The following is a 7,537-nucleotide window of genomic DNA, read 5'->3' as shown; positions in this document are numbered from 1 at the left end:
CTTGCTATTGCTAAACCTGTTTCTTCCACCATTATTAAAGCCTTGTTGAGGCTTTTGTTGATCCTTCCATGAGAAATTTGGATGATTTCTCCATGAGGGATTATAGGTATTCCCATAGGGTTCCCCATGTAATTCACCTCTGCTATTGCAGGGTTCTCAGGATCATAAGCTTCTTCTTCAGAAGATGCCTCTTGAGTACTGTTGGATGCAGCTTGCAATCCATTCAGACTCTGAGAAATCATATTGACTTGCTGAGTCAATATTTTATTCTGAGCCAATATGGCATTCAGAGTATCAATTTCAAGAACTCCCTTCCTCTGAGGCGTCCCATTACTCACAGGATTCCTTTCAGAAGTGTACATGAACTGGTTATTTACAACCATGTCAATGAGTTCCTGAGCTTCTGCAGGCGTTTTCTTTAGGTGAATTGATCCACCTGCAGAATGGTCCAATGACATCTTAGATAATTCAGACAGACCATCATAGAATATATCCAGGATGGTCTATTCTAAAAGCATGTCAGAGGGACACTTTTTGGTCAGTTGCTTATATCTCTCCCAAGCTTCATAGAGGGATTCACCTTCTTTCTGTTTAAAGGTTTGAACATCCACTCTAAGCTTACTAAGCTTTTGAGGAGGAAAGAACTTGGCTAAGAAAGCCATGACCAGCTTATCCCAAGAGTTCAGGCTATCTTTAGGTTGAGAGTCCAACCATATTCTAGCTTTGTCTCTTATAGCAAATGGGAAAAGCATAAGCCTGTAGACCTCGGAGTCAACCCCATTGATCTTAACAGTATCACAGATCTGCGAGAATTCAGTTAAGAACTGAAAAGGATCTTCTGATGGAAGTCCATGAAACTTGCAGTTCTGTTGCATCAGAGAAACTAATTGAGGCTTTAGCTCAAAATTGTTTGCTCCAATAGCAGGGATTAAGATGCTTCTTCCATGTAAATTGGAATTTGGTGTAGTAAAGTCACCAAGCATCTTTCTTGCATTGTTATTATTTTCGACCATGTTTCCTTCTTTTTCGAAAATTTCTGTCAGATTTTCTCCAGAGAGTTGTGCTTTAGCTTTCCTTAGCTTCCTCTTTAGAGTCCTTTTAGGTTCACGATCAGCCTCAATAAGAATGTTCTTATCCTTGTTCCTGCTCATATGAAAAAGAAGAAAACAGAAAAGAAAATATGGAATCCTCTATGTCACAGTATAGAGATCCCTTATGTAAGTATAAGAAGAGAAGAATAGAGGAAGGAAAAGATAAGAATCCAAACACAGAGGGGAAGAGTGGGTTTGAATTCTTGGGTGGAAGAGAAGTGTTAGTAGATTAATAAATAATTAGAAGGAGGTGAGAGAGAAGAATTTCAAAAATTAAATAAATTAAAATAAAAATATTTTTGTTTTTAATTTAAAATTAAGGTTAGAATTCGAAAATTAAGAAAGGAAAATAAAATTAAATCAAATTAAGATTTAAAACAAATAGTTAATTCAAAAGGAATTTTGAAAAAGAGGAAGGTGTTTTTCGAAAATTAGAGAGAGAATTAGTTAGGTAGTTTTGAAAAAGATATGATTGAAATAGTAAACTTTTAAAATCAAACAAAAAGTTAAGTAGTTAATAATAAAAAAAAGATTTGAAAATCAAATTTTGAAAAGATAAGAGGTTAGAAAAGATTTTGAAATTGATTTTGAAAAAGATGTGATTGACATTGATTTTGAAAAAGATTTGAAAAAGAAATTTAAAAAGATTTGATTTTTGAAATTAAAGTTGTTTACTTGACTAACAAGAAACAAAAAGATATGATTTTAAAATTTAAAGATTGAACCTTTCTTAATAGGCAAGTAACAAACTTTAAAATTTTTGAATCAATCACATTAATTGTTAGTAAGGATTTTGAAATTATGAAACAAAATAAGAAAAAGATTTTTGAAAATCAATTTGAAATTTTTGAAAATCATAAAAGAAAAATGAAAAAGATTTGATTTTTGAAAAAGATTTGAAAAAGATAGAATTTTTAAATTGAGAATTTGATTTGACTCATAAGAAACAACTAAATTTAAAAACTTTTTTACTAAATCAAACCAGATTTTCGAAAATTTATGAGAAGAAGAAAAGGAAAAGATATTTTTTTGATTTTTGAATTTTTAAAGAAGAAAGAGAAAAACAATAAAAAGACTTAATGCATGAAAATTTTGGATCAAAACAAATGATGCATGCAAGAACACTATGAATGTCAAGATGAACACCAAGAACACTTTGAAGATCAAGATGAACATCAAGACTTATTTTTGAAAATTTTTAAGAAAAGAAAAACATGCAAGGCACCAAACTTAAAAATTTTTAATGTTGAGACACTAACAAATTGAAAATGCATATGGAAAACAAGAAAAGACACCAAACAAGAAAATATGAAGATCAAACAAGAAGACTTGTCAAGAACAACTTGAAGATCTTGAAGAACAAGAAAGAGACTCAATGCATGTGTTCTTCGAAAATTTTAAAGAAAAATTAAAAGCATGCAATTGACACCAAACTTAAAAATTGACACAAGACTCAAACAAAAAACACAAAATTATTTTTTGGTTTTATGATTTTATTAAAAATTTTTTGGATTTTTCGAAAATATTTTGGAAAAAGAAAATAAGGATTTCAAAATTTTTAATGAGAATTTCATGAATCATGCAATGTTAGTCTAAAGCTCCGGTCCAGGAATTAGACATGGCTCACTAGCCAGCCAAGCTTTCAGTGAAAGCTCCGGTCCAAAACATTAGACATGGCCAATGGCCAGCCAAGCTTCAGCATACATACAAGCATTTCATAACAGGTGGAAACCTCAGTCCAAAAGAATTTAGACATGGCTTAACAGCCAGCCAAGCTTCAACACGTCATGGTGAAACTCTAGAATTCATTCATAAAAATTCTGAAGTCATAGACTAATTTATTTTTGAAAATATTTTTATTTTTATTTTTTTTTTTAAATTTTTTTTGAAAATTTTTTGAAAATAAAAAGAATAAAAACAAAAACTTAAAATTAAAATAAAATTACATAATCTGAGCAACAGGATGAACCGTCAGTTGTCCAAACTCGAACAATCCCCGGCAACGGCGCCAAAAACTTGGTGCTCGGAACGTAATTCACACACTTTGTCACAACTTCGCACAACTAACCAGTAATTGCACTGGGTCGTCCAAGTAATAAACCTTACGTGAGTAAGGGTCGATCCCACGGAGATTGTCGGCTTGAAGCAAGCTATGGTCACCTTGTAAATCTCAGTCAGGCGGATTCAAATGGTTATAGAGTTTTAATAATTAAAAGATAAATAAAACCTAAAATAAATATAGAGATACTTATGTAATTCATTGGTGAGAATTTCAGATAAGCGTATAGAGATGCTTTCATTCCTCCTGAACCTCTGCTTTCCTGCTGTCTTCATCCAATCATTCCCACTCCTTTCTATGGCAAGCTTTGTGTAGGGCATCACCGTTGTCAATGGCTACTTCCCATCCTCTCAGTGAAAATGGTCCAAGATGCGCTGTCACCGCACGGCTATTCATCTGTTGGTTCTCGATCATACTAGAACAGGATTCAGTAATCCTTTTGCGTCTGTCACTACGCCCAGCACTCGCGAGTTTGAAGCTCGTCACAGCCATCCCTTCCCAGATCCTACTCGGAATACCACAGACAAGGTTTAGACTTTCCGGATCTTAAGAATGGCCGCCAATAATTCTAGCCTATACCACGAAGACTCTGACCGTAGATTAGGAGGCTAAGAGATACACATTCAAGCTTGTTTGCATGTAGAACGGAAGTGTTCGTCAGGCACGCGTTCATAAGTGAGAATGGTGATGAACGTCACATAATCATCACATTCATCATGTTCTTGTGTGCGAATGAATATCTTAGAGAAGAAATAGGCTTGAATTGAATAGAAAAACAATAGTACTTTGCATTAATTCATGAGGAACAGCAGAGCTCCACACCTTAATCTATGGTGTGTAGAAACTCTACCGTTGAAAATATATAGGTGATAATGGTCCAGGAATGGCCGAATGGCCAGCCTCCCCAAAGGGCATATGAATTCGAAAATAGAGAAAAAGGATCTCTAGTACAATAGTAAAAAGTTCTACTTATACTAAACTCGTTACTAGGGTTTACAAAGATAAGTAAATGATGTAGAAATCTACTTCCAGGCCCACTTGGTGTGTGCTTGGGCTGAGCATTGAGCTTTCATGTGTAGAGACTCTTTTTGGAGTTAAACGCCAGTTTGTAACCTGTTTCTGGCGTTTAACTCTGCTTTGCAACTTGTTTCTAGCGTTTAACTCTAGAATAGGGCAGAGAGCTGGCGTTGAACGCCAGTTTGCATCATTTAAACTCGGGCAAAGTATGGACTATTATATATTGCTGGAAAGCCCTGGATGTGTACGTTCCAGCGCAATTAAAAGCGCGCCATTTGAACTCTTGTAGCTCCAGAAAATCTACTTTGAGTGCAGGGAGGTCAGAATCCAACAGCATCTGCAGTCCTTCTTCAGCCTCTAAATCTGATTTTTGCTCAAGTCCCTCAATTTTAGCCAGAAAATACCTGAAATCACAGAAAAACACACAAACTCATAGTAAAGTCCAGAAATGTGATTTTTATTTAAAAACTAATAAAAATATGCTAAAAACTAACTAAATCATACTAAAAACTATGTAAAAATAATGCCAAAAAGCGTATAAATTATCCGCTCATCAAGGTCAGTCGCCTTGTCGCTAAACATCCCGGGTCAGACAGCTCGAACCAGGGTATAAACAAAATACATGCATCCTCATGTTTTGGGCTTTTCAAAGGCCGCGAGATGACCCCGCGTGCTGAGTTAATGAAACACATGCATCCCCTTGTTTTGGGCTTTTCAAAGGCCCCCAATTGTTATTTTCTGATGTATTTTGAAACCAGGATAAAGAGGAGGGAGGCAACACTCATACCTCACTTATTTTACTTTTTCTTAGGTTTTTAGTGGAATTTTAGGGAGAAGCTCCAACTTCTCTCTAGAATTTATAGGATTTTACTTAATTTTCATTTTAGTTTTAGGTTCTAATTTTGTTTAATTGTAGTTTTGGCTCTTGTTTCCTTGTTCTTATATCATATTTCTCTTAGAATTTAGTGTTAGTTTGATTTTCCTTCATTTTTCTACTTTATGAATTATGTGAATTTATGGTTTATATTAATGAATTGGATATTTTATATTTTATTCATACTTATTTAAGTTATTTTTATCAAATGTTTATAGTTGATTGTAATAGTTTTTGCTATTTTTTGCAATTTATGAAGTTTTATGTTTATGTAGATCAAGTGTTTGATAAAATACTTGGACTAGTTATAGAGTAGATTTTCTCCTTCTTGGCTTGGGTTGGAACTTGGGTGAACTTGAGTTACTAATATCCAAGTTGATTGATAATTTAGAGATATTAATTAATCTTGTTTCTACTAACGCTAATCTTTTACTAATTCAATTAGTAAGTTAGTTAGAACTTGTGGATTAGGATTAATAAGCCTAATTGACTTTCCTCAATTTGTAGATGTTGACGAATTATGTTTGCTCTTTGTAATTATCATATTGTGGTTAGTGACAAGGATAGTGATCTTTAACCCTCAATCCTTGCCAAGATCTTTTAGCATTTGAATATACTTTCAAGTTTTAGTTAATTACCTTAATTGTCCTTAGTTTAATTTCTCTTAGTATTTAGTTATTGCTTGCTTCTTTAGATTCTTGTTATTTAAAATTTCATTTGTTGCAATCCAAACCCTCTTTTATTTAAACTCCCAGTATTTGTTTTGAATTTGTGACACTTTTAAGTAAACTTTGAACAGCATTGAATTCTAGTTTAGAGCTACGACGAATCTTGAGTTTTAAACTTGTGACTATTATAAATATGTGTGCTTGTTATTGGCTATTATAAATATGTGAATAGTTTGAATAGCTTGCTTTTTGATTGTTTTCTTATCTTTCCTATTAGTTAGGAGTTTGACCTTTTTCCTCCTTGATATCCTTTGTTTCTATTTGCTTTTTTTTTATGAATTCTCATCCTTATGGCCTTGATTTGTATGGCGGTGAATATGTTGTAGGAATGAGTGACTTATGGTGGTTCACACTATAGGATGAAAAATCACTTGAGGGAGGAGTGATGCACCACTATTTTGTGGTACATTTTGTGCATAATTTAGAGGATTTCATCAACTTCCTTCACATTTATCCACATAAAATGCATGATTTTGTGTTTCCTTCCCAATTTCACTTAATGGTTGAAAACATGCTTTTTAAGCCCTAAATAAGCTATATTTTATCTCCCTTTATTACCATTCGATGTCGTGATCTATTTGTTAAGTGATTTCAGAGCTTATAGGGGCAAGAATGGTCTAGAAGAGGGAAAGGAAGAATGCATAAGTTGAAGGAGCATAAAAATGGAGCTTTGGAGGATTGGCACTGACGCGCACACGCAGCCGACGCGCACGCATGGGAGCTGGATCTGGGTTTGGCGCGCGAAAAGGGACACATTCGTGTGGATGGGAAAAATCTCATCGACGCGTACTCGTAACTGACACGTACGCGTGGACCGTAATTCTCATCGACGCGTACGCGTGAGTGAAAGAGCTGAAGATTGATGGTTTAGAGGTTATAGTAAACTCTCGTTGTAAGTATAGTTACTAAACCAATCAATCAACCTTTCTTACAAACGTTTTGGTTGTCACAAGTAACAAACCCCTTAAAATTGATAACCGAGTATTTAACCTCGGGTCGTCTTCTCAAGGAACTGTAAGGAAGTATGTTCTTATTATTGGCTATGGAGATTGCAAATTGGGATTTCAAGAATGAGGAACAAGTAATTTAATGGTGAGTAAATTAAATGGCAATTAAAATGAATAAATAACTGTAAAGCAAACTTTTGGCACGGTATGAGAAATTGGAAGTCCAAATTAGTTATCCTTATTAATAGTAATGAAAGTTGAATCTTAATTCCTCTTAGTTAACATTTGCTAAAGCAAGGGAAGGTCAAGGGACAAATTGGTTTGATCTTCGAATCCTATTTATTTCCTAAGAAAAGATTGGGATTATTGAAGTTCAATTCAATTGGCAAGATAACAATTATCAATTATGCTGTTGAATTGGATAACTCCTAAGTTACTGATTTCTTAACCAAAACCAAAAGGGAAAAAGTAAATCTACTGGAATAAAGATGTCTTCAGAGTAAAAGCAATAATAGCATAAATGAGAGAAAGCAATATTAAACTGGAATACCTCAAATAACATTAATTCAAATAATCTGGAACATAGAAGAATTCATAAATCAAATTGCAAAAGTAAATAATCAACTAAAGTAAAGAAACATTAAACCTGGATCGAGAGTTACTCCTAAAACTAAGAGAAGTCCTAAATCCTAATCCTAAGAGAGAGAGGAGAGAACCTCTCTCCCAACTAATCTAAATCATGAAAAATGGAAATTGGCGAGCTCTCCTTGAATGGATGCATTCCCTCACTTCATAACCTTTGGTCTATGCCTTCTGGACTT

At 34.0% G+C, this 7,537-nt stretch overlaps 1 non-coding gene across 1 annotated transcript; it reads left to right on the top strand.

Annotated features, from left to right (window-relative positions):
* Positions 1 to 512: 512 nt before the first annotated feature.
* On the top strand, positions 513 to 620 carry LOC112780822 (small nucleolar RNA R71). Its single transcript, XR_003191635.1, has one exon. It is a non-coding gene; the product is annotated as a small nucleolar RNA R71 (small nucleolar RNA).
* Positions 621 to 7,537: the final 6,917 nt, after the last annotated feature.

This window comes from Arachis hypogaea, chromosome 19 (genome assembly GCF_003086295.3).
Source record: "Arachis hypogaea cultivar Tifrunner chromosome 19, arahy.Tifrunner.gnm2.J5K5, whole genome shotgun sequence".
In the NCBI taxonomy this organism is placed as follows: Eukaryota; Viridiplantae; Streptophyta; class Magnoliopsida; order Fabales; family Fabaceae; genus Arachis; species Arachis hypogaea.
Note: the sequence above shows the minus strand (reverse complement) of the source record. Positions and strands in the feature narration are given on the sequence as shown.